The 27,282-nt window shown below is 38.3% G+C and overlaps 1 protein-coding gene across 1 annotated transcript in view; it reads left to right on the top strand.

Moving 5' to 3' along the window:
• The window catches only part of LINGO2 (leucine rich repeat and Ig domain containing 2), a 784,226-nt gene that overhangs the window by 411,536 nt on the left and 345,408 nt on the right, over window positions 1–27,282 (top strand). The window contains exon 4 of the mRNA XM_087957605.1: window positions 23,446–23,521. The gene's annotated coding sequence lies outside the window, so the exon portion shown is untranslated. The remainder of the gene's footprint in view (window positions 1–23,445; window positions 23,522–27,282) is intronic.

A 27,282-nucleotide genomic window follows, 5' to 3' on the forward strand; every position in this document is an offset into this window, starting at 1 on the left:
ACCCTCCAGACCCCTAATGATCCTTGTTGCTCTGCTCTGACTCTTTCCAGAGTCTCAACATCTTTTAAATATTGTGCTGGCCAAAACTGGTTGCAGTATTCCAGGTGTGGTCTTACTAAGGCTTTATAAAGCAATACTAGTACTTCAACTTTTAACGTGATCTTTTAATACCCAACTCTTCTGCTGAATTTATTCAAACCGTACATTTATCAAACTATCCAAATCATATTTTTAATTCTTCAGCATTACATTTGTGTTTCTTTATACTTCTTTCTAAATGAGATAAACAAATATATGCCAAGTGGGCTGTTTGTCTTTCCCTCTCTATCTCTCTCATACACAAAACTCTGAAGGGTTCATCACCTAAAGCGTCCAACTTTGGCAACTGTACAACTTGTGGACTTCAACTCCTAGAATTCCCCAGCCAGGCATTCTGGGAGTTGAAGTCCACAAGTCGTAAAGTTGCCAATGTTGGGCACCCCCGGCCTAAAAACAATTGAGATACTGTAGTTTTTGATTATCTGGTATGTGAACATGAAGTAATTAAGTAAGTATTCTCTTGCCTATTAAACATCAGTCAGAGCCTGTGCTTGATTAGAAGTTTCTATTGGATTACATTTGATCAAACGTTTGTCTTAGATTATACTGTTTTATGCATTTCTTCATTATTTTGAGGTTGAGATGCCCAATAGTACAAAAAATAATAATAATAACCACTAACATTGTGCCTCTAGGAGCTGCAAGATATAAAGTAAATGAGGCATGGCTACTGATTGTCTTCGGCCTACATTATCGGCACAAGAACTATTAAGAAGGTTGTTATAGTTCCCTTTCATGCGTCATTTTCTCACTCTTATCTAATTAAGAGCTTCGCTTAAACATAATGTGCTGGTGTCTAGAAAATGCATTTTTATGGTGCTAAAAACTAGAGTTCTGTAGCAGGGCCGTCCCAAAGTAACCAACATTTGTTGGCTTGTTTTTGTGTTTATTACCTTGTCGCACTGTACGGTGCAATAAAAGTGTGCAGTATTAAAAAAGCGCAACTATTTGTTTAATCCTTTCTAGGGGTTCTGAGATTATTATTTTTTTGGGGGGCTGCTGTAGAAGAATTCCAGATCCAAGTTAACTTCCACATTAAAAGTTAAATGTTTCAAAAAGTGATACAGGCAGTGTTTGACTTACAACCAATCATTTAACAACTGTTTGGAGTTACAAGGTCCTTGGAAAGGGTACTTAAAAGCCCATAAAGCAACACTTCTGGATGCTGTAAAATGTCACACACACACACACACACACACACACACCATGGTCACATTACTGAAATTCAGGTGCTTAACAACCAGCACATATTTACAACCAGTTGCAGTGTGTCCAACTCACGTGATCACAATCTGTGATATTTTTTTGCTAGCTTCCAGAGGTGTCTTGCTGGTTTCTGGCCAAAAAAGAGAAAGAAAGGAAAAAAAAAACATTCAGGAGAATGGAATTGTTTTTTGATTACTGAAAAAAGCAACCACATGAATTTTCCCATCTAACTTTTTAAATTTGTTTTTCTATAGGTTTCCAACCACCAGACCAGCTTAGATCACACTGTGTCCAGGAAACCTGATTTGTTTTGGGATGCAGTTGCTTATTTTGTAAATTTTATTTTGAGTTTTCACAAAGAGAAAAAAAATACAAATAAAACATCTTTTTTGAAAGTAGCTTGCTTAAAGCACCTCATGCTTCCAAAATTAACTGATCCTTAGTTTAAAAAGCTTGCAATGTTTGCTGTTGTTTTTAAAAATAATCTTTCTGCAGTGCAGTCACTTTCTCCCAAAGGCAGATTTTGAGATAAATAACAACAGGAGCAATCTGCAGTCCTTTTTGATACTCTTCTCCCTTTCCCACCTCTAGCACTTCCATTTTGAAGGAGAGGGTACCTTGACGCCAAATCCAAAAAGCAAGATGCTGTGGTGGTTTTTCTGTGCCTCTTGGTAGTTAATGGGAATTTTATTCAATCACAACCCATTTCGAGGCAAGCTCATGTTAAGCTGCCAAACCCCAAGCTCACATCCCAGTCCCAGAGGTTCAAGCCAATTAGTCCACCAGATTTCCTACTTAAGCAAGTTTCTGGCACCTTGGGACACAGAAAGAACATGTGTGAATCACTGAAGCAGGAAGCTCCTACAACTATCATCTGTCATGTACAAGAGTTGTGAACGAGAGAGGCAATTTGATCTTGAAATGCAACACAAGACTTGATTGGAAAAAAAAAAAACAATAGAAGAGAATGACTCTCTGCCTACTCACCTAACAAGCCTGTTCAGATTAGAAATGAAGAAATGAAAACATTTTGGGGAACATACATTGTATGGGGTCTAAACCAACTTGGTCTGACCAAAGAAGCTACTTGGATAAGCCGTGAAACCAGTGGTGGTGTTCTACCACTTCAGCCCGGCTCTGATGATCATCTGTGAGCAAACTGGTTTGCTCCGACAATCAGCTGCTGGACCCTCCTACCCACCCCGGCTCTATTCTTACCTTTATTTCCTGCCTTTCAACCTCAGCTGCTTCGTGCAGCACAGCCGATTGCCGCATGTCAGCTGTTTTACACACAGGGCTTGCAGCAGAAGATGAGTGGCAAATGCTGTGCGCGCGGAAAATGCGTGCTCACACCGAACCAGTAGGAAAACGTTTTGAAACCCACCACTGAGTGAAATGTTTCCAACCCAAAACTAAAGCAGTCCAGTTGTCAAGAGACAACTTCCAGACTCAAGGTTGAACTCTTGGGTCCTTGGTGATCTCGGAGCTTGGTGGGATTATTTTGCACATGTTTCCTTACCAAACTATGTATCATCATCAGTGCCAGAAGGGAGTTAAGGTTGGTTTTATTTTCATATAGAAAAATTACCAATCGAGAGGAGGGTGTGTCCATTTTTCTGATAAATTCATTCATCCAGGACGTCAAGATAAGCATCTCTCTCTCTCTCTCTCTCTCTCTCTGTGGGTGTGGGTGATCTGTGGGTGTGGCTTGGTGGGCGTGGCAGAGGAAGGATACTGTAAAATCTCCAATCAGAGGTGGTATCAGCCGGTTCTCCGAGCTACTCAAAATTTCCGCTAGCAGTTCTCCAGAACTGGTCAGAACCTGCTGAATGCCACCTCTGCTTTAGGCTCACTCTTTTTAACATCTTTTGGAAGTCAAATATGAAGTCTTGAAGAGTGCTTGGATAATGCTGCATTGTATCTTTATGACAACACCATAAAGCTTTATTCCCACTTCCTGGATGACTCAGATAACATTCTAGAGAATATCACTGATAAAATCATATAACCATATTGACTAGTAGGTATTTGGAAGGAAGGAAGCAAGCAAGCAATAAAACAAACAAAGAACCATCTCCATAGGATTCCAACCTATACTTAAGTTGCTGAAGATGCAATGAAACTACACATACACACCACGTAGTTGATAGCAGGGATTTAGTGGGCGTTGTCTGCATAATATGGGTGCTAGTGTACAGATAACAGAGCTCCTGAATGTTGCTGTGAGAATTTCTTTTTTGTAGGCAATGTTTTTTAACATCCATGCTAATTTAAAATAGAGGCTATGGCTTTTCTTTTTGTAAATTTTATTTGAGTTTTCACAAAGAAATACAAATAAAACATCTTTTTTGAAAGTTCTGTGATCCCGGGTTACCTTTTTTCGTACAAACACAAATTCAATTTCATGCTCATTTTTATGTTCTATTCCATATCTTATTACTGTTTTACATTTTCTACATAGCTTCTCCCCTCTTTTAATTTTCTCAATTTTATTTTAATTATCCCATCTCAATTCAAGTCATTATATTTATGCTTTTTGTCTGTCCTGTTTCAATTTCATATTATCTTTTCTCATTAAACAAAGTTTCCCCTGTAATTGCTGATTGGAGTATGACACCTTTTTATCTTTTAATTTTGTCCATTTAACTCTTATTTAAGCTTCAATATATACCTTAAAGTTATAACATTCAATATAATACATAACTTCCATTTGGATTCTGCTTGGTACATTCTTAAAATACACACTATATTCTTTAAAAAAAAGATTATAAATATATGTAGTTAAAACAACACATTCCATTCCAATTCAATTCTAACATTAATGTTAATATTCATTAAAATCTTAACTGCTTTAACATTACTTTTCAATTAAATATCATACTTCTATGGGAACAGTTATAAGCTTTCCATAATTAATCCCCCCCTTCACTTATATTTTATAAAACATTAACTAATTAAAATGTTTCAGTCCCTTCCTAATTCAGTTCTCTCATTTATTTTATTTCATTTGTTTTGTTAACAAACATTTCACTAGAATACAATAACTATTTTATCCCTCATTTTAATCATACATTGTTTCCAATTTTCTAAAAATTATTTCTATTACTAATATTACAATACAATCTTATGTACCTTTACAGAATCCCTTTTTCAGTTAAATTTTCACCCATTATCTCTACATAGGCCCTGTTTCTCTATCTTGTGTCTGTCCTTTGTAACTTCTTTTCCTTTCCTTCTTCCCTCTCTTCTTCTCTCTCCCCTTTTTACCCCCTTGTCTCTCTGCCTCTATTTCTCTCTTCTGTATTTCCCTCTTCTGTTGCTTTCCAATATTATACTTATTTTTCGAACTATTTTTCTTTTCTTTGTTTTTTTTTAAGTCTTAAATTCTCCATTCTCTTCCCCCCCCCTTTCCTTTTTCTTCCTCACATAGAATTACTTGTTCATTAAAGATGGCTTCTTCTTTGTCCCAGTCTTCTTGTTTTGCAGGCGTTCCTTGTTGTTTCTCATAGTTCCAAATCTCCATTTCTAAGAATTGAAAAACGAAGCCAAAAGAACCTCTCTCTTCTTGTGCATCTTCTTTGTACTTTTTAAGTTCCATTTTCAATTCATCCAGAAGTAGTGCCATTGTATAAATTTTTAAACAACCACCCGATTGATTTTAGTCATTCAAATGCAATAACCAAGAATCCAAAGATCACCAAATAATCCAAATACACGCAAGCTGTTTCTTTTTGCTTTTTTTCACTTTCTCTTCCTGGGGTTCTACTATTTAATTGCCAAATTTCAGTTAAAATGTATCTTTTAGAAATCTTATTGAAGTTTTACTGTAAATTCCTTTTAATTCCAGGCAGTCTCCTCCCTTTTTTCCAGATCCTGCCCTTTTATTCTTTTTCTCTCCTGCTTTTAAAAATTTTTTAGTGTCCAGAAATCTTTATTATCCCTTTGACATTTTATTTTATTTTCAGCTTAATTGCCTGTTGATGTCAAAGCAGATTTTTTCCCCCCGATTTCTTATTTAAGTCTCTTAGTTGTCAATATAGGAAAAGGGAGAGAAGAAGAAAAAACCCAAACCTTTCCCTTTTCCCTTTTCTTCGCTGCTTCAGAATCTTCTTTGGGAACAATGTTATTTTTTTTTTTTTTAGTTTAAATTCCAGGGTGCCTTAGTTGTTGCTTTTGCAATTTAACCCGGTCAGCCAGAACTTTCAATTCTTATCTTCCTCCTGCACATTCTTTTCTGGTCGAGTTCTTCTTTGAGGTGGCCATTTCTGACCACCACTGCAACCGCCTTCAGGAAAGGGAGTAATGGCCAGCTGAGGAGGAGAGATGCGGCTCTCCTCAATCCTGATGGCAGTCTCCCCCCTCTTCGCCACCTCTACGGGGTGGCTTAGCCCCGAAACCAGCCAGCTCGGGGCGCTCCAGCAGCAAGCCCAGACCGAAATTGCACACGATCGCGGATTTCTGTCTGTCGCCGAAGACGCTCAAACCGGAAGCTGAGGCTATGGCTTTGACACAGAGTACTTCTGCACCAACATTTTGTTTGGTTAACTTCCAGTTCAGTTATGGTTGTAAAGGAATAGTGGAACTTGAGGTCTGGTATTTCTCCATTTGTGAAAACCATCACTTCACCTCACCACATGGATTATTTTCTCACCCTGTAGAGATTAATACGGTGTGTAGTAATGTTTAAGTGGGTGGTGCTTTCTCAGTCCTTGGTACAAATCAGAGGATTACATTCTGTTTGATTTTGATTTGGGGAGAGAAATACCCTTTAGATTCCTAATGGAAATCTAATGATGGGAGATAATAACCCAGTTGGTTCTTCTGGATCTTTTAGCAGTGTTCCTTACCATCAAGGGTATTTTTTTGGATTACCTAGCCAGGTTTGGTTTAGGAAGAACAATATTCTACTGGGTTCAATCTTTTCTAGCGGAACAATGCCTATGATAGATCTTGAGGAACTGATACTCTAGGCGTTGGCTATTTGTCTCCCATGATAGAAAATCATTAATGGGTCATCTGGAGGACAAAGCTGGAGCCTTAGCAATGTAACAATAAAATTCTGTTTCTAATCCATCTGTAAAATCCAGAGGAACACTGGCAATCTGGAATAGGAACAGTATATAACAAGTTGAACCTTCATTTTAAATATTTGGACTTTCAAAAACACAAAAAATATCTCTCCAAAAATTCCCTAGTCAATTCAGCAGCTGTAATATAAGAAGACTCACGCTACGATGGATTGGTACCTGGGTCACAGAATTAGGAATAAATAGGTAATTTTTACATCGGAGAGGCGTTCAAAAACAGGGATCCAAATTAAAATAGTTTTACATTTTTTTATATTGTTCTAGTGAACAGTTTGGTGGCCTGGTTTGCTGAGGTTACATTCACTGTAAGCAAATACAACATGATTCAGTTAATGTACATTCTACATGAGGTTGGATCTTCCTCTGTAAAATTTCCACCCATTTATTTTTAAGCTACCCTTTGGAGTTATAATCCATGAATCCCCAAACTCTTCCCTGTGACAGTCCTTCACATATTTGAAGTCGACTATCATGTCTTCCTTTAGCCCTTTCTTCCTTAGGCGAAATATGCCCAGTTGTTCTGACCCAAACCCTTGTCCAGTAAAACAAACACAAACCAAAAGGAACAGAAATCTTTTAATGATTCTTACGAATCCCCGGTTAAAAGGCTGCTGCAAACTAATTAACTTTGATAAGCACGAGCCTTGACAAAACTGTGCGAGGCTGCCAAAAATAACAGATAAGTTTACCTTATCTGTGTTATTTTACAACACAAGAGTCTTCATACCAACTAAGATATTGCAATGTCCACGAGGCTCGAGTTTCAGAACATCTTTGCTTCCTGCAAAGAACATCTGATTCACAGCTGGCTTTTATCTTCTTGAAGGAGGGGCCATTACCTTGCAACCTTACTCCCGAGTCGCCCGTGCTGCAGCAGCTGCTCTTTCCTACGAGCAGCCCTGTGCTCATGCGCACTTGGCACAAGCTCCTCGGGAACCTCCTCATCGCTGCTGCCAACCCCAACAATCTCTGAAGGCAGCAGTCCACTCTCCAACGGTCCTGGCCCCTCATCTGAGTCCTCGCTCTCCTCAGCCATCTGCACCTGCTGCTGCTGATACATAATGTGGGTTCCAGATTGATGAGCTGTATTCGAGTATTGGTCTAGCAAATGTTTTGTATGCTGTAGTTATTATTGTAATATTACCAGAGAAAAAGCTACGTAAGATTAGGTTAACAACTTGTTATAACTTGGTTGTAGCAGCCTTAATAAAACAAAAAGGAAAGGAATCAGACATTTTCTATTTACCCACACTTATCGGCAATCAGTGCTTGGCAATTTTGAATGCCTTCATCACTGTATTTCCTGCTTAGTTTGCTTAGGGACAAATATTAAAAATGTTCTGTTTAAATAGTAAAAGATTTTTTAAAAAACTTTTACACTGATTTAAGTTATTTTTCGCACTAAAGGAATCAAAAATATCTTTGCAAAACCTTGGTGTCCTAGTTAAAGGAAGTTAGAGATTAATGAGGCGGGAAAGAAATCTCTAGAAGCATGGTGTTTAAATTGGATGTACAAATGAATAAGTCTCCCCCCCCCTTTTTTTTTTTTTACAAATCCATGTATTTTAGAAAGATTGGCTGGAGAAAACAATTTGGGGATTGGATTTGTCAGTCATCCTTCTGTTTAGATACAGAGAGGTCTCATTCAGTAATAAAACATATCTGTTCAAAGCTGTCTCTTCTGCGGCACAGCTTCCTTGCTCTTCTAAATGTAGAGTAGGACTTTTAGCAAAACAAATTTAAGAAGTTCTCATTAGGACAAAACACATGTTCACAAATGACAACAACTTGATACTTTCAAAAAGCCAACTTGCTTCCTAGGCTGCATAAACAGAAGGATAGAATCAAGATCACGTGAAGTTAATATCACTTTATAATGCCTTGGTAAGGCCACACTTGGAATACTGCATCCAGTTTTGGTCGACACGATGTAAAAAAAGATGTTGAGACTCTAGAAAGAATGCAGAGAATAGCAACTAAAATGATTAGGGGACTGGAGGCTAAAATATATGAAGAATGGTTGCTGGAATTGGGTATGTCTAGTTTGATGAGAAGAAGTATTAGGGCCGACATGATAGCAGTGTTCCAATATCTCGGGCTGCTACAAAGAAGAGGGGGTCAAGCAGGGGTGGGATTCTACCTGGTCGGTCCGGTTCTATAGAACCGGTGATTATGATTCTGCCCAGTTCAGAGAATTGGCAAATTGCTGCCCCCCCCTCCTGCCCCGCCTACTCATTCCTTACCTGGCATGTGCGCCATCCAACTTGCCTGCTAAGTTGCTATTTTTCCTTTTTTTTCCCCTGACCATCAGTTGTTCTGCTGTGCCGGGAGATTTAGATTAGCTAGAAAGCAGGAAAATGTTGGATTTCTTGCTTTCTAGCTAATCTAAAAGCAGAGCTGAACCTTCCTTAGGACTGAAGCTTCTGTGTTTCATTGCAGACTCAGGTAGCAGATGGGAGATAGATAGATCTCTAAGTGAATCTGTGATTCTGTGAGCAATTCAATCTGCCTGCCTGCTTTGCCTGATTTTGGGTAAAAGTTGCTCTTTTTTTATAAAAAATTCAATATTTTTTATATTTACAATATTTACATACAAGCCATGTCCAGCCAGTCAGGTGACCACCAAGCCACATCCATTCAGCAAGCCATGCCCACCTAGTCACATGACTATCAAGCCACACCCACAAATTAGGCCATGCCTACAGAACCGGTTGTTAAGAAAATTGAATCCCACCCCTGGAGTCAAGCTATTCTCCAGTTAGAACCATTAATCAGTGGAACAACTTGCCTCCAGAAGTTGTGAATGCTCCAACACTTATTTATTTATTTATTTGATTTGCCAATTGTTTACAAGATAATAAGTATAAGTGTATACATAGTTGTGAATACATGAAATGGGTACATATAAGAAAAATAAAAAAGAATAAGAGAAACAATAGGACAGGGACGGTAGGCACGTTGGTGCGCTTATGCACGCCCCTACAGACCTCTTAGGAAAGGGTGAGGTCAATAGTAGACAGTCTAAGGTTAAAGTTTTTGGGGTTTGGGGAAGAAATTCCATTGTAAGCAGGGGTGGGATTCAGCCAGTGTTACTACCAGTTTGGTGACTACGTTTTGCATTTCAGACAAATGGGTTTTTAAGAAGAGATTGGACAACCATTTGTCTGAAATGCAAAACGTAGTCACCAAACTGGTAATAACAATGTGAATCCACCCCTGCTTACAATGGAATTCAGTCCCAATGTTGGTATTTTAGAGTCTTTTTAGGAAAGAGGAAGAGAAGGTAGGACTTGTTCCAAATTGATATAGAGTTTTTATGAATCAAAAGAATCAGTCTTATGTAGTTCTAGATATAGGAAGTAAATCAACTTGAGTGTATCCATTATTTTAATGCAAGGGTCTTCAAACTTGGCAAGTTTAAGACTTGTGGACTTCAACTCCCAGAATTTCTGAGCTGTAGGAGGAATTCTGGGAGTTGAAGTTCACAAATCTTAAAGCTTTCAAGTTTGAAGACCCTTGTTTTAATGCATTTCAGAGATTCTCAAAGCCTTTAACTCTTATTTTGCAAAGAGCACTATCTCCATTTTAGATTGAAGAGAAAAATGACCTACTTTTCCTTTGCACTTACTTTTTAAATCCAGCCCTTTTTTCTAAAAGCTTCAAACCCTCTCTGTTTCCTCTGGTGCAGTAATATATTGGCAGCACCTAAATTAGGTGGGAGATAATAACTTTCACTGCCTGCTTTGAAACAACAGACTCTTCTAATCAGAAACAGGAATTGCACCCCCCATATATCTTCAAGATTAATCAAATCCAATATTATGTTTAATTTGATCACAGGCATTGCTCCATTGTGATGTGCAACAGAAAGATAAGGGTGTTTATTCAGCTGTGCCTTTACTATTTCTTGTTCTATCGGCAGGCGCTATTGAGGGGGTGATGTATCTATTGTGGATTATTTATTTATGGGCATAGAAATATTCCTTTTAGATTCCTTTGACTTTGGGTATGTTTCCTCTGGTTTGAGCTGGGAGACTTGTCCCAGTAAGCATTTTCAATTTGTCTTCTGTCTACAACAGAGAATATAAATATCCTCCTATAGAGAAAATATACATAGATGATATTTTTGAAAAAATATATAATTAAGTGACTTGTGTTGTTTATGAGCGTGTGCTCATAAACTGTAAGTCTCCTGTGAATTTTACTTGCAGACATGGTTATTGTGTGTTATGTATGCATGCACTTTAATCTCGTTAAGGGGTCTCCAACCTTGGCAACTTTAAGACTTGTGGACTTCAACTCCCAGAATTCCTCAGCCAGCAAAGCTGGGAGTTGAAGTCCACAAGTCTTAAAGTTGCCAAGGTTGGAGACCCCTGATCTAATTGATTGATTCAAGTCTTGCTTTCTGGTACAATACAGGTATTCCTCGACTTACAACTATTCATTTAGTGACTGTTTGAAGTTACAATGGCACTGAAAAAAGTGACTTATGATTGCTTTTCAGACTTATGATCATTGTAGCATCCCTGTGGTCTTGTGATCAATATCTTGTGTTTGACATGGTTTGTATTTTTTCCATTTGTAATCTTCGCAGCTGGTTTCCGACAAGTAAACTCAATAGGAGAAGCCAGATTCATTTAACAGCAATCTTGTTTAGGATTGAAAAATTGGGGCTCTATTGAGATTTTAAATTGAGGACTACCAGCATTCAGATAGTTGAGGAACGTACTCATCAGGAAGAACATATTCTCAATCTGGATTTTTTCCCCCTTTACTTTAGAAGGAGTAATTAATATTCATCAGCCCAAAAGTGTTTCTTTACCACAGATAGCTTGATAATTGGAAAAGTTGTGCTGATGTAACAAATTGGCTTCTTCAGAGATGGAGGCCAGATTTGGTTGGTCTGATTTTACAGAATATTTTATTTGATCATAAAGTATGCCTTAGTTTTGACAGCATTCACAACGTCAGTGAAAATCTTCAGGATTGTTCATTGAATTATAGGGCTTTAGCTGACACTCATTTGTGTCTTCTAAACTACATTGTGAGTAGAAATCCAATCAATTCAATTAACCTCTGAGATCAGATTAACTTAATCTGGTCTCAAACCTCTGATGCAGGAAATTCTATAGTGTAGTGTCCAGAGTATTGTTTTATAGTACCAGCATTTTTTGTTATTTGTTTTGTGAGGAAGTAGATATCCTTGAATCAGATCTTGCCAGATCTAATCAGTCTCTTCAAATGGCAGACTTCTTTGACAGCTACCTCAGCTAAACAAGATTCTCACACAATCTTCTTTAATAGGATTTATTCAGATCTAAAGAACAATGTACAAGAATGCTAGCAATAGAACTATTTCTAATCTACAGCAGATTTATCCCATAATAGTTTAAAGTGGAGATATGTAAATAGCTATTTTGTGCATCAGTGACATCTTGGTGATTTTCACTGGTAATAGAAGAGTTTGTGGGTGGCTCTTTATAAAACTGGCTCTTGAAATTTGGTCTTTGAACCAACCACTACAACTTCCCAATAAACTTAAATGAAGCACTGGTAACTGGACCGGACCATTTTTAGCTGCTATAAGCCCAGTTTAGCAAAGGGGGAAAAGTCCCGATATGTCACGTGACACCACCATGATGACCTGAGTTTGACACCTGTGCTGTAGATTAAGATGCTGCCTCTGACATAACTTTTCTCCTGGTTGAGAAAGTTGAGTCTTTGAAGGAATTCTTGTTTTAGCTTTCCATGTATGATCAAAGAATAGTATTAGGAGATATACAGTTGTATGCTTGATCTTTTGGGAATTGCCCTGTCATCTTCCCATAAGGTTCTACTTTGTCTTCATTGGGGACAGAGCTTAGGCAGTACAATAAGCTGCTACAGACAGGTCTTCCTCTCAAACTGCTGGCTACAAACTTAGCAGAAACTTCCCGGACACTTGACATAGCATACTACTATTGGTAGCATCTTCGCCTGCCTTTGCCACAGTAGTCAATATACTTCTGTTTTAACTCCTTATGGTTTGTGATTTTTCTCCCATTCTTCCTCTATTATTCTGTTAACTCCAGGCAGTGTATTGTAACATCCACTTTCCAGTTTTTTGCCTTATCAACAAACATTAAGTCTTTCTTGTTCTTCTTGTTGTTCTTGTTATTATTATTATTATTATTATTATTATTATTATTATTATTGTTGTTGTTGTTGTTGTTGTTGTTGTTGTTGTTAACATGAAATCACAGTTGCTTCTTTTGTTGATGTGGCCTTCTTGCCATCTTCTTCCCAAGAATGTACAATGCATAAGACAGGGGTGTCAAACTGGTGGTGCCATGGGCCGCAGGCCAAATACGTCGCACACAGGCCACGCCCACCCCAGCTCCATGAAGGGAAAAACATTATGGAATGTCATGTGAGGGCAATGTGACGCCGCGAGTTTGATACCCATGTCATAAGGTATTGATAGAGTAGATGTGTAGCTTTTACAATTGTCAGATGGAAGTTTTGTCAATGTGCAGATTTTCTAAGTATGTACAAGGCTTTTTGCTGTAGCACCCAGTTTGACAATAACCATTGAGAACACCACTGCTGGTTTATGCTATAATCTTTCAAAGTTGATTTTTGAAGCTCAATCCTTTGAGATCTTCTCCAGTTCTTTGTCTTTTATTCTATTATCCCCAGATATTGCCACATCAATTATACTCAATTTTTCTTTTCAACCCTAATTAAAACTGGTATGTTCTGTGCCAAGACTTCATCAGTTTGTATTCAGAAATCATACAATATTTTAAGCTCCTCGTTTCTGACTACTTTTTCAACTATAAATTCTTACTAATTTTCATTAGTGGCACATGATAATGTTTGCATATGTTTCAGTTAATAATTTTGGTGACTGTGCATGTTGTTATTTATGATCAGTTTGTATGGTTTAATAATGTTAATATTATTAACATTAATAATTTTTACATTTATTTGTATATTTAATATAATAATATTATATATGTAATGTAACATACATGTATTAATATATAATATTTTTATATTTATTCCCCTTTCCTTTTCCTTCTTTTTATTTTTTTATTTGGCAATTCTTAAATTTGCTCTGTTTATCTGTTTCTTCCTTTTATTAATATATTTGTGTGTTTGTATAAACACTCTATAAACATACACTCAGATGTAATTTTTCTTTTATCTTTTCCTTTTTTTTCCTCATTATTCTTTTTATATTTTCATAATTATCCTACATCATTGCAAAACTCTTTAATAAAAATATTAGTAAGTTATTAACAATTTAAATTACTAAAATAAAATACGCATAGACCCATGCTTAGTAACAATACGAGGGAGACATTAATAAGTAATGGGCTTATGATCAAAATCTTTTGGAATAGCCTCTTTATGGAAGGAGAGATCCCAGTGGCATATTTTTCTGCTTATTCAGCAAGACTATGAAAACTGAGCTGTCCAGAAGGGCTTTTGAAGTTTAAAGTCATTGTTGGCCAGGATGCCTAGTAGTAAGTTTAATTATTTTAGTAATTTATGTTACTTATTAATGTAAAGATGGCACACTTCCGTTAAAGATGGTGTCACCGATGGTAGCCTCGGTGAAATGCTCTCTAGTAGTTCTGATGTTTTCTATTTTCTTCTGTTGGTTTCTTGTGATTTTTCAATTGTTGTTTCTAACTTATGATTAATGATTGTTGCAGTTGTTAAGTTAGTAACACAATTGTGGAGTGAATCTAGCTTCCCCATTGACTTTGCTTGTCAGAAGATCACAAAAGATGACCACATTGGGACACTGCAGCCTTCATAAATACATAGAATAGAATAGAATAGAATAGAATAGAATAGAATAGAATAGAATAGAATAGAATAGAATAGAATAGAATAGAATAGAATAGAATAGAACAGCAGAGTTGGAAGGGACCTTTGAGGTTTTCTAATCCAATCCCCTGCTCAGGCAGGAAACCCTATACCTTTTCAGACAAATGGTTGTCCAATCTCTTCTTAAAACCTTCCAGTGTTGGAGAATTCACAACTTCTGGAGGCAAGTGGTTCCACTAGTTAATTGTTCTAGTTGTCGGGAAATTTATCCTTAGTTCTAGGTTGCTTCTCTCCTTGATCAGTTTCCACCCATTGCTTCTTGTCCTGCCTTCAGGTGCTTTGGAGAATAGCTTGACTCTCTCTTCTTTGTGGCAGTCCCTGAGATATCAGAATATTACAATCATGTCACTCCTAGTCCTTCTTTTCATTAAACTACCATAGACATACCCAATTCCTGCAACCATTCTTTATATGTTTTAGCCTCCAGTCCTCTAATCATCTTTGTTGCTCTTGTGATGACCCAGGGTGGGATACAAAATAAACACAGTCACAAAAAACAGGTGAAGCCCCTTTTATTCCTTCACTTTGCTTCCAAACTCCAAATATCCTTGACTGGAGACAAAAAACTCCCATACAAGCAGTTACAAGAAGGAGGAAATGCCGTTTAAATTACAAAGAGTAAAAAACAATACAAACCAGGCAAGATAAGGGCTTGAAGACGTCCACAGATATCAGAACAAAAACTGGGAAGAATGCCAAACTCAGAGAGGAACAATAAACTAGAGATATTTCCACGCTTTGTTTCCAGCACTCACCCCGTACACATGTCCTTCCTCTTATCCAGTTGTCACAGCTGCAGCCCATGAAGAGGATCAAGGCCCTCTCCTCCCCAGTGGACCACGTTTCTCCTTTATCCTCTCCTCCCTGCATGCCCTAGGATGGAGTGGGGATGAGCCTGGGTCTACCCAGCCGGCCTCTGCCCTTCCCCAGCCTCCTCCAGTACCTCCGGAGCCATGTTTCCATTCCATGCTGTTCCTCCTCTCCCTCTGAGCCAGTCTCCACCAGGGGCATGACAGCTTTTCTCTGAACTCTTTCTAAAGTCTCAACATCTTTTAAAATCGTAGGGACCAAAACTGGATGCAGTATTCCAAGTGTGGCCTTACCAGGGCATAATAAAGTGGTATTAACACTTCATGTAATCTTGATTACATGATTCCCTCTCTTTATGCAGCCTAGAACTGTATTGGCTTTTTTGGCAGCTGTAGCACACTGCTGGCTCATATTTAAGTGATTGTCCAAGTGTCTAGATTTTGATCATGTGAACATTTTTTCAGTATCATTCTATCCTATCCTGTCTTGTCCTTCTTCTGTTCCCAAAATCTGGCATTTATAGGAATGCCCTGTATATGAGTGTGTTACTTTCAATAGCTTCTACTAAGGGGCAACTTTTCTAATCAGGTTCTGAAATTCCAGTTTTAATGGAATGTATATCATCAAATATAAACTAGTCACATTGACTGAATTTTCAGCAAAAGGGAAGCATCATAAAACTACATGAACATTATATTGTTGGTTTTACTTCACTAATAATAGTTAAATAAATTAATAGAACTTAGAGCAGCCCTCATATAGAACACATTGCAATGGTCCAAATGAAATGACTGGAGCTTATTAACAAATCAGTGGTCTTAGAAAATATTAATTTTAAAATGAGAACACCGTAACAAATTATTATTTTTTAAAAGTTTGTTATCTACCTGATTGCTAGCTTCATTGTGTGGTGGCAAGATGAACAATGGGGAAAACACTCATGGGTATGTTATGGCAGGCCCCATTTTCTTTATTATTTGCAAGTTTGTTAATACAAAGTTTGGAAGAATAATGTGGTCTATAATGTTCAGAATTTATTCTTATATTAAAAACTATGGATTTAGTGAACCATGGGATACTGCAAAACTTATTAATCTTCAAAGAAGACCATTTTCCAGATTTATAGATTGGCTCCTTAGTGATGTAATAGAAATGCTGATCTAATTTATTCACTGTGATTAATATTTAATTCTGTGTTTAAACATTGTTTTTAATGTATATTTTAACAAGTCTTCCCTTTTTCTTTTTCCTCCTTTCTTTTTTCTTCTTGAATCTGTTTTTAATTGTTATTTTTATTTCTTCTTTTCTTTATTTTAAAGCAATAAACACAGGGACACTTTTTTCCCCCTCAGCTTTATTCCCTAAGGCCATTTCACATACTATCTTCCTCATTGTCTTCTTCAGAAACAGGTAGCAAACTATATAATTCTGATATAACATTTTAAGGTCCTGTTTAACAAGCATTTATTACTTGCTCAGAAAGCCTAACATTTTAAAGATCTTGAATTTTTATGTGAGGGTGCTATAAAAAAGAATTCAGATATATCCAATCTAGCAATCTAAATTATATAGTAATTGGATTTTTGTTGTAGAAACCCCATTTGGATTTAGGTTAGGTATAAATTCTGCATGTAAAATCTTTTAAATACCAAAGCCCTTTTTTAGTCACAATTTTGAAATAAAATAGAGGGTTATTAATAGAATCAAAGGGGATTTGTCTAATTTAAGATCAAGGCACATTTTTTCATATTGAAAAAAAATGCCTTGAAATAATATTTTTATATCTATTTTGGCATATTTTCTTCTGAGAAAATGTTTAAAGATTTTTAATCTTCATATACAATTTCCATGAATGTACATTGTTAAAAGATTCTATGAAATATTCGTACTGTTTGATCAAACATTTTTAGGCATAGCATTGCCAGTTAGAATGAAATGAAATATATTTTATTTAAGACGAAACTTTCATGCCCTGCAACAAAAATTTTCTCCCTCCATCTAAGGGATTACATTCCCACATATATCCCACAATGTCTGGAATACTCTACCCGACTGTAGTTTCTTCCCCAAACCCCAAAAACTTTAACCTTAGACTGTCTACTATTGACCTCACCCCTTTCCTAAGAGGTCTCTAGGGGGCGTGCATAAGCGCACCAACGTGCCTACCGTCCCTGTCCTATTGTTTCTTTTATTTTTCTTTTATGTACCCATTTCATGTATTCATAACTATGTATACACTTATACTTATTATCTTGTAAACAATTGACAAATCAAAATAAATAAATAAATATAAACTACTGCAATACCTGGGACTACCCTTGTAAACTACTGGTCAAGCATGTGGCAGCGTGAGCATTTGATGAATACAGGTAGTCCTCAACTTACCCACCACAATTGTGCCCAAAATTTCAGTTGCTAAGCAAAACAGTTGTTAAATGAATTCTGCCCCATTGTACAACTTTTCTTACCACAGTTAAGTGAATCGCTGCAGTTATTAAGTTGGGAGCATGACTGTCTTCCCCACTGGCTTCCCCACTGTCTCTGCTTGTCAGAAGGTCGCCAAAGGTGATCACATGACCATGGGATCCTGCAACGGTCATAAATACGAGCCAGTTGCCAAGCATGTGAATTTTGATTGCATGATCATAGGGATGTTGTAATGGTTGTTAAGTGTGAAAAATTGTCAAAAAAAATTTCAGTGCTGTTGTAACTTTGAATTGTCACTAACTGAACTGTTTATAAGTCAAGAACTACCAGTACTACTTGGTATATGCCAGTGGTGGCTAACCTTTTTTGGCTCCTGTGCCGAAAATTGTGCATGCGCTCTTGCATGCATGCTCGCGTGCCAGCCCCCAGAAGGCAATGTGTGCTGGCCCCCACTCACCCCTGTGCATGCGCATGTGACCCCCGCACGTGCTGCGCATCTCTGCGTGTGTCTCCTGCGCGCCCCCGTCCCCCTGCGCATGCGTGCCAGATACCCGACAATCAGCTGTCGGGAAGTGCCGGCGCATGTGCATGCGCAGTGGGGCTCTTCCGGGTGAGCTCTCACATGCCGGCAGAAGTGGCTCAGTGTGCCACTTCTGGCATGCATGCCATAGGTTCACCAACATGGGTATATGCCAATCAGATTGCAATCCAAGATTCTGGTGGTCACATATTAAGCTCTACCTGGCACAATGCCTGGTTGTTTTCAGGATCCATATTTCTGATTACAATTGTCCACCTGATAAGACTGAACAAAGCACTATATATTAAATAGTCCATTTTGTGGGATCTAGGAAATATGTCATAGTGTTACCACCAACTCTCTGGAACAAAATTCCCCCAAGATCTGTACCAGCCTTGCCATTATTTAAAGGAGTTCTTTCCTCAGAGCTCAATCAGGGCATCATAGGAGTCTACTACCGTGAGAATTATTGTTAATGACAACACCCCACCCCGAGTATGATTACACCTGGGTCTGTGGAGATTCTCAGTCATCCAGGTCATGGTTGTCCCAAAGGTGCTTTTTCAAGAGGCAACTTTTCTTGGAAGATGTTTTGCTTCTCATCCAAGAAGCTTCTTCAGCTCTGACGCTTCTTGGATGAGAAGCAAAATGTCTTCAAAGAAAAACCAGAAAGTCTAGTTGCCTCTTGAAAAAGTTCCTACACCTATATTGTTTTAAATTGCTAAGTGTCTCTCTCTCTCTGTGTGTGTGTGTGTCAGTGGTGGGATTCAAAAATTTTTACTACTGTTTCTGTAGGCATGGCTTGGTGGGCATGGCAGGGGGAAGGATACTGTAAGATCTCCAGTCAGAGGTGGTATTTGCCGGTTCTCTGATCTACTCAAAATTTCCGCTACCGGTTCTCCAGAACTGGTCAGAACCTGTTGAATACCACCTCTGGTGTGTGTGTGTGTCTGTGTGTAAGTGTAACTAAGGTGCTTCCAGGAAGGCCTTTGCTACTACAGAAAAAAAAAAACTTTGTAATTTATCTTATTTAGATATTAATCCATTATTTCTTCTTTGGGTTTTGTAGTTGCCTATAATTGTTTTGCAATTAATTCAGTTCAATGAATGTTTGATGAGCAAAAGTATACAAATGTGTTTAATAACTAAAACCAATGGGCATTTGCTAAATAGCCAAAAACGGCAAAATCCATTCCATCAGTCAAACTGTTACTGTTGTTCAAGAGCCCATTATTCTTAAATGCTCCTTGAATTATAAGAGAATTATCTATTAGTGCCACTAATTAATGTTTCTGAGAAAATAAAAATAAAATCATCTGCAAACTCATTTGTGAACCAAATTGGAAATCATTCTATCACATTATGGCTGTAAGTCAGCCAAAGCAATCCCACTAAAAATAGAAACTCGTATAAAAACATCAAACCCTTCATTGTCCTAATAAATATCAAACATTTTACTAAAGATCAAGTCACTACAGGCAGAAGGCAGACAGTTTAAATTTATTTGAAACAAAAGGGCTTGAATACTAAGACAGAAACAGCATCTATAATCCATATACTTTTGACAGGGTCCCAAAGCAGGGAAATGCCCTTTCCCCATTCACCTGTTTGCACAGATAGTTTTGTACTCAATCTGTGTTGGAAACCTTAGCTATGAAGAAAAATCTTTCAGCACTCGTTTGGTGAGACCAGTGGTGGGATTCAAATTTTTTTAGTACCGGTTCTGTGGGCGTGGCTTGGTGGGCATGGTGTGGCTTGGTGGGTGTGGCTTGGTGGGCGTGGCAGGGGAAGGTTACTGCAAAATCCCACTCCCTCTCCATCCCATTAACCTGCTTTCCAGCTCCATTCTCCTGTGCAGGGCAACAAAAGAAGAGCCAGCCGATCAGCTGGGACTCGGGAGGCAGAGAATAGATGGAGGCAAGGCCAGTCGGAGGTGGTATTTGCCGGTTCTCCGAACTACTCAAAATTTCCGCTACCAGTTCTCCAGAACTGGTCAGAACCTCCTGAATACCACCTCTGGGTGAAACAAAGGAAAAGGTCAGGGGTAAATTATTTGTTATTTGTTTATTTGTATCCCACATTTTTTTTTTATTTTTGCAAATAAAAGTGGCAAGCATCCAACACACCTTCCTCCTCCTCTTTTCCCCATAACAACTCCGTGAAGTGAGTTGGGCTGAGAGAGAGAGTGAATAGGGCCCAAAGTCACCCAGCTAAGGGATCTCTAACCTTGCCAACTTTAAGACTTGTGGACTTCAATTCCCAGAGTTCCTCAGCCAGTTGAGGAACTCTGGGAATTGAAGTCCAAAAGTCTTAAAGTTGGCAAGGTGGGAGACCCCTGACCCAGCTGGCTTTCATGACTGAAGCAGAACTAGAATTCCCATTTCTTGTCTGGTGGCTTAACCACATTAGCTCATCATATCTTGGTTAGGTACTAAAACCAGAGAACTGTGGAAGGGCTCCTTGGATAATACTAGCCTTGCAGAGAGGCTGAACTCTTAACCCAGAGTTCCAAGTAATAGCATGCATGTAATGTAGTGTAATTGTGGGAAATTAAAATTGTGGTCCTTGGCAATCTGAAGTGCTTTGAATGCTATTGCCGGATCAACCGTAATTTTTTTTAAAAAGGCCTCCAGAGAAGGCTTTTGCAAGAGGCATATTTGCATGGAGGGAGGGTGACAGACGAAGTCACGCATGGGTAACTCTGTCATGCAAATGTCACAGCTTTATGCAAGTGTGCAATGACAGCCTGAGCATGAGACCATTGCATGCAAATTGCCATGTTGTTGTTTCAGTTTGTTAGGGGCGCTGCTGTCACTTCTTGAAAAGGCATTATGCTCTTCAAAACCAAAGGCTCTCCTTGGCGTGAGAAGGAGGGAAAGTAAAAGCGAATGACGATTGAAATATGTGAAACAAGATCTGTATAATCTGATTTTTATGAGGCCAGTAAAAGGAAACAGCATAGCAGGAACACATGGAGATGGGGACATAGCTAATGCAAAGAGGATTTAACTCTGCATAGGTGAATTATTTCTTTCTGAACTGTACCTTAATTGTTTGCAAGAATTATGTAGCACCTGCTATTTTTCTAAACACACACATGTATTTCCCTTCCATACTTTTTATAGTGAAAGATATTCATAGGGCAATTACTAAGTGTTAAAACTAGCTACGCACTAGAGGTGGTATTCAGCAGGTTCTGACCAGTTCTGGAGAACCGGTAGCAGAAATTTTGAGTAGTTCAGAGAACCAGCAAATACCACCTCTGACTGTCCCCGCCCCTGTCTCTTCTCTGAGTCCTGAGTCCCAGCTGATTGGCTGGGTCTTCTTTTGTTGCCCTGCGCAGGAGAATGGAGTTGGAAAGCAGGTTAGTGGGGTGGGGAGGGAATGGAGATTTTGCAGTATGCTTCCCCTGCTACGCCCACCAAGCCATGCACACTAAGCCACCCCCACAGAACCAGTAATAAAAAAATTGAACCCCACTACTGCTACGCACTATGTATCCTTCCCCAAGATTAATGCCATACATCCAATCATGCATTATGGTGTTTGGAATATCTGGCAGTATTTCTCTTGCCATACCTCTGCGTCTTGCAATTGAAATCGGATGGTTAAAAAAATAGAAGATTTGTAGATTGGCAGATGGAGCTATGTATGGATCAAAGACTCACATATTGCACACATTTCTGATTGGGTGTTAGAAATGGGGCATCTTCATTAAATGGGCCCTAATTGAGCAAAGAGGTGGGATGGACTTCTTAATGGGAAATGAGAGTTGGATGAAGTTGGTGAACTCCTCAAAAAAAAAAAAAAGATAGGTGAGAAATTTATTATCAAGCTGTTTAAAATGGGCATATTTGGGAAACCAGGACAATTGGATTGCTGGAAAGATTATGATTATACAACTATGAGGATAATTGTAACAAGTTCTTGAGAGCCTATCAGAGAAATTATGTTGATCAATTTATACCTAGTGTAATTTAACAGAGTTACTCTGAATCTCATTTCTCCCCTACCCCAGACTAAGGAAATCTTTTCTGTAACAATCCAATTCTGTCCTGTAAAGCTCTTGTGTTGAATTTATGTTTTACCAACAAAGAAATAAAAGGAGACTAGTATAGACTATTTCAAGCTCTTTAGCTCTCATCAGCTAGCCATACCCTTCTGGGATTCAAACCCAGACTACTTGCATATTAGGTAGATGTATTAACCTCTAAGTCACAGGCTCTCCTCCTTTTATCAGCTATACCAGGGGAAAGATTTTTTGTCAGGACAACCTGGTCTACCCAATTATGGGATGGAGCATACTGCTTCAGTTTTTGCCTTTCAGCCCCAAACATAAATTCAGCACAAAAATAATTTGTTGTGAAAGTGACTGCCTGTGAAAGCTCCTGGATTGGGGCTTAAAGGCAAAAATGGAAGCAGTATGCTCTGTCTCATAATTGGATAGACCCAAAACCACTTAATGTAAAGCTCTTGCTTCCTCCTCCGTGTTCCACAGAATCTGTTGTCTGTCATATTTAAGTACAAAAGTCAGTGTGCTGAGCCATATTGTTCGTAGTAGGAGTAGCATGGCTTGCAAGGATTGAAAAGCCTGGAGCTATCCCCTTATACACCTGATTAATTAATGAGATCGCCAGGAGATTGCAGCCTTCGCTAATCTAGCCATCCTCCCCATAGCTAAATGTTTGCTTCTGATGAGATGAAAAATGCTTTCTATATTTACATTATGCAGAGTCCTTGTTTACTGGTGTTAAGTGGGTTGCTGGCGGGTGCACATTCAATATCCTGGGAATGCATCAGTATTCAGTCTAATAAATACAATCCCTCCTCTTCTCTCAAGGTGAGTGTGCCTGCCAATGTGCGTGATGTGTCGAACTTATTGTTACAGCGGTGGATTCTGGAGATAATTGTTTTGACAGGCTCGCTGTTCATGGAAACCGTGGTTAGAGCCCTCTGGTCTTCCCTTGTGTTTTCCTTGACAGTGCTCACTTGAGAAACACAACACATCCGTGTTTGCTAATGTCATCTTAACTTATTCTTCCCTTTGAAGAGGGATCGTATAGATAATGTTTCAGTCTTGGAGTGTTTGAAAAAGGAAATTAGTATAAGTTCAAGATGCATCTTTTCTGGCAGTGCTATTAAGGGCCTGAATGCTAGCTTCTACTTGACCCCAAGGTGTCTTGCATTATATCTTTTATTCTTTGGCAAGGTACATAAAAGAGATCCCTTATATAACAAGGTCAGGTTACACTTGTCAAATATCTTCAGGACCCTCCAGGAAGTAGCAGAATGTCTGTTTGGGCACATGTAACTACCATTATTGAGAAGATGCTCTGCTTTTGGAAGTTTTTCAGGTATTCTTACCTATTTTGTCTAGTTGCTCTAACAGTATGTTATTCTTTTGTCTTTGATCAGGAGAGACCCTGAAGCGAACATTCACTGACACACAGGAGAAGGGATCTGAGCAGCATGACTGATTCATTTTATATTAGTAGGTAACTTTCTTCTCTTTTTCTGCTATTGATTTTATAAATGATCAAGCATAAAGCATTCAGAAATCTTCAGGTTGGTTTGGGACTAGATGTGACCAGTAATAGCTAAAACATTCTGAGGTGGCTCAGACTTATGACATAATCCCACAGACTCTTCCTGTAATTTTGAGGAAATCTCTTTTTCTCCTCACATGTTCCCTCCCATCCTAAAATATGGCAAGTGGAATAAGACTCTTATGGTCTTTCTAACTTTCTTCAATCCTTTTTCTATGTGGCACTTTAAATTATTTGAGCAGCAGCTTTAATTGAATCTATTATTATGATGTCACAAGCATCTGTTGCAAATTAACATTATATCAAAAGGATGACATGTGCAGTGATATGAAGCAAATATGTAATTAGCAGTTTTGTTTCTTATCTCCCTCCCTACTCCCTACACCTTTATGAAATCTTTCTATTATGTTGATTGCGTTTTTACTGTACATTGTCTTGGGAGCTTTTTAAAAATAATTAGAATGTTTAAAATATGGCAACCACCATGCCTAATATAAGAACACTAGGAAGACAGGTAAGAAATTATTTGTGCGATCTCTGGTTTTATTTCATTCCTTTGGATCAACAACAACAATAACACTGGATATGGGGTCTGCAAAAAGAACCTACCGTCCCTGTCCTATTGTTTCTTTTTCTTATATGTATCCTTTCATGTATTCATAATTATGTTTATACTTATACCTGTTATCTTATAATCGCTTGACAAAATAAATAAATAAAATAAACACCTGAAACCTTTGCCTGTTTCAGAAGTTAGTAAACAACTTTTGACGGCAGTATTAAAAAAAATAGTGTGAAACAAATATGTACAGTAGTTTTAGTTTATTTTAGTGCATTATGGCAATCAGATTATCTATTATATTTTATAAATCTAAATGGAGATACCTTCTCTAAGTTAAAGGCTACCGTGTTTCTCATATAATAAGGCCGGGTCTTTTTTTTTTTTTTTTTTGAGCCTCGAAAAAATGGCTAGGCCGTCTTTTCAGGGGGTGACTTAATTCCCCCCCCCCCTTGCATCTTCGGGCAGGCGGGTGGCGATGGCTTGGATGTTGACCTCGGCATTGGGGGGGCACTTCGTATCGGGGTCAATGAAGGCAGCACCATATCCGGGTGTGCAACAAAAGTACATCCTAACGGCAAGCCCCCCCACCATTCCCCCCATTTCGCATGTTTTAATATAGGCCTTAATTTGGGGGGAGGGGCTTAATTTCATTTCATGCCTATAAAACATGCTGGGACTTCCTATTGGGGGAGGCCGTATTGTTGGAGAAACAGGGTATCTATTTGCCAATGAATATTATTTTAGTAACTGCTTGCAGTATAATATGGAAATGCAGAGAGAGAAATAGACCAAGTGAGTTATCGGTTTAGAAGTGTGAATCTCACGCTCAAACTGATTCATAATTCATACACTGTCACATTTTTTTTCTGTTTCTGAAAAAAAGTTTTTGCTAAGGATTTCGTTGTGAATGTATTGGATAGAAAGATGCATTGTATTTGATACTTTTATTTTTTAAAAAATTATCCATGTTGCCTGCATTAATTTTTTGTTAATTAAAATATTTTAATGGCAAACTGAGTTCCTATATAGAAGAAGAGCAGACTTCAGATCTACCAAACAAATAAGCTAAAATCTACAGGCAAAACAAATACTTTCATACCACTCACCTATTTATTGTTAATGCCTCAAGGCACATTTCTGTTTCTGCACAACAGCACTGTTCTGTTTCAAAATGAACACAAGTTTTTGCCACATCTGGTGCTCACCTCTGTATGTGTCTACCTCCCCTTCCATTTTTCATATAGTCATTCTGATATAACACAGAGAACTAGATATGATTCAGCTGAAGGGAAAAATATAAGTATCTTCACTGAGTTTCTTTCAGCAAATTTACATTCTTGAAGGTTTTTGGAATATCATTAAAAAACCACTTCCGGTTGAAATATGATAGTGTTTTGGAAAGTTTTCTTCTAGAACTACCCAGGGGAGAAGGAAGAAAAAGAAAAAGAGAAGGAAATGCAGAGCTTAGAGGCTATAGTAGCATTTAATGAATTCGATTTCTGTATTTCTGGAAGTATGAAGCAAGCTTTGGAGCCCGGGAATAATATTCATGCATAGTTGGTGTTCCTTAAGGAATAAACAGGATTCATGGGATGTCAATGATGTTTGCAAAGAGAAATTTCATCTGGTGTATGGATTAAACCTTCATTTTATCTATCTGGATGGTGATAATTGTGCAGAAAGGTTAAAAGTTGTAATATATTCCAGAAAGGCAGATATAATTGGAAATTTGGCCTGCAAGCTATTAAATAAATGAAAAAGGTTACATGTTCTATATATCATATATATATATATATATATATATATATATATATATATATATATATATATATATATATATATATATATATATATATATATATATATATATTTGTTTTCTGAGGTTCTCGCAGGTATTTGTATGTGGATCTTTGGTTATTGGGTTTTCTCCCGCGTAAGATTCAAAGTATCTAGGCAACGTTTCGGCGAGGTCCCACTCGCCATCTTCAGGCTGGTGCTTTCGGCTTAGTGCCAGTGCAAGCAGTGTGTGACCGAGCTGCCATCTCTCTATATATACAAGTGGTGGGGGATGGTGTGCTGGGCTGGTTGGCTGTGCTGCAGCCTCTTGATTGGTTGATGGAGTTGATGTTGGTATAATGGGCTGTGTAATGGCCTTTTGTTGTAGAGATATCCTGGATCTTGTGCTGTCATCTCCTGGGTCGTTAGCCTCTTGTGTTTTAACGGCTTGGGTAATGGGTTGTGTGATGGGCTTGTGAGTTCTTTTGTTGTGGTATCCTGGGTCTTGCGTTGTAATCTCCTGGGTCGTTTGTGTTTTGATCTAACACAACTCAATCAAAAAAGAACTCAATCAAAAAAACTCAACTCAACAGAACTCAATCAAAAAAGAAGAACCAACCTCTTCCCTGGTCCAACACCTCAAAGCCACAGGACATGAGATTGACTTTAAAAATACCAGAACTATCGCCAAAAATGAACACCACAGCAGCAGAATAATCAGAGAAGCCATAGAGATAGAAAACGCCCACACAGCATGAATAAAAGAGATGACACCTCCGCTTACCAGCCATTTGAAACCCGCCTCATGAACAGACGAGTACCCAACATGATAAATGACACCAGACCCACACCCATGAGGGCCACACAAGATGCCACCACCACACTTCCACGTAAAAATCAGACTCACACCCACACAGAAGATGAGACACGACCACAGACCAGAAGCCGCACTGCAGCTGCATCACTACCCACTTCAAACTCCTCTGAACCATACATGAAGCGAACTGACCCCCACCATGAAGATGTGGCACGACCACGAACTCGAAGCCAAAGCGAACACAGACCCAGACCCCAAACTCAAAGCCATATTAAAAACCCAAATGCTACATCACAGCCACCCGCTCAGGACATCACATCAGAAAACTCAAGAAATTACACCTCAAGAACTCAAGAAGTCACAACACAGCAAATGACCCAGGATATCACAGCACAAGACCAAGGATACCACAGCAATAAATCTCACAAGGTCATCACACAACCCATTACCCAAGCTGTTACTACACAGGAGGCTAATGGAAAAGAGATCAAAACACAAACGACCCAGGAGATTACAACGCAAGACCCAGGATACCACAACAAAAGAACTCA

Source organism: Notechis scutatus, chromosome 2 (assembly GCF_049901735.1).
Source record: "Notechis scutatus isolate UNSWTSFEM ecotype Mainland chromosome 2, rNotScu1.2, whole genome shotgun sequence".
NCBI classification, from domain to species: domain Eukaryota; kingdom Metazoa; phylum Chordata; class Lepidosauria; order Squamata; family Elapidae; genus Notechis; species Notechis scutatus.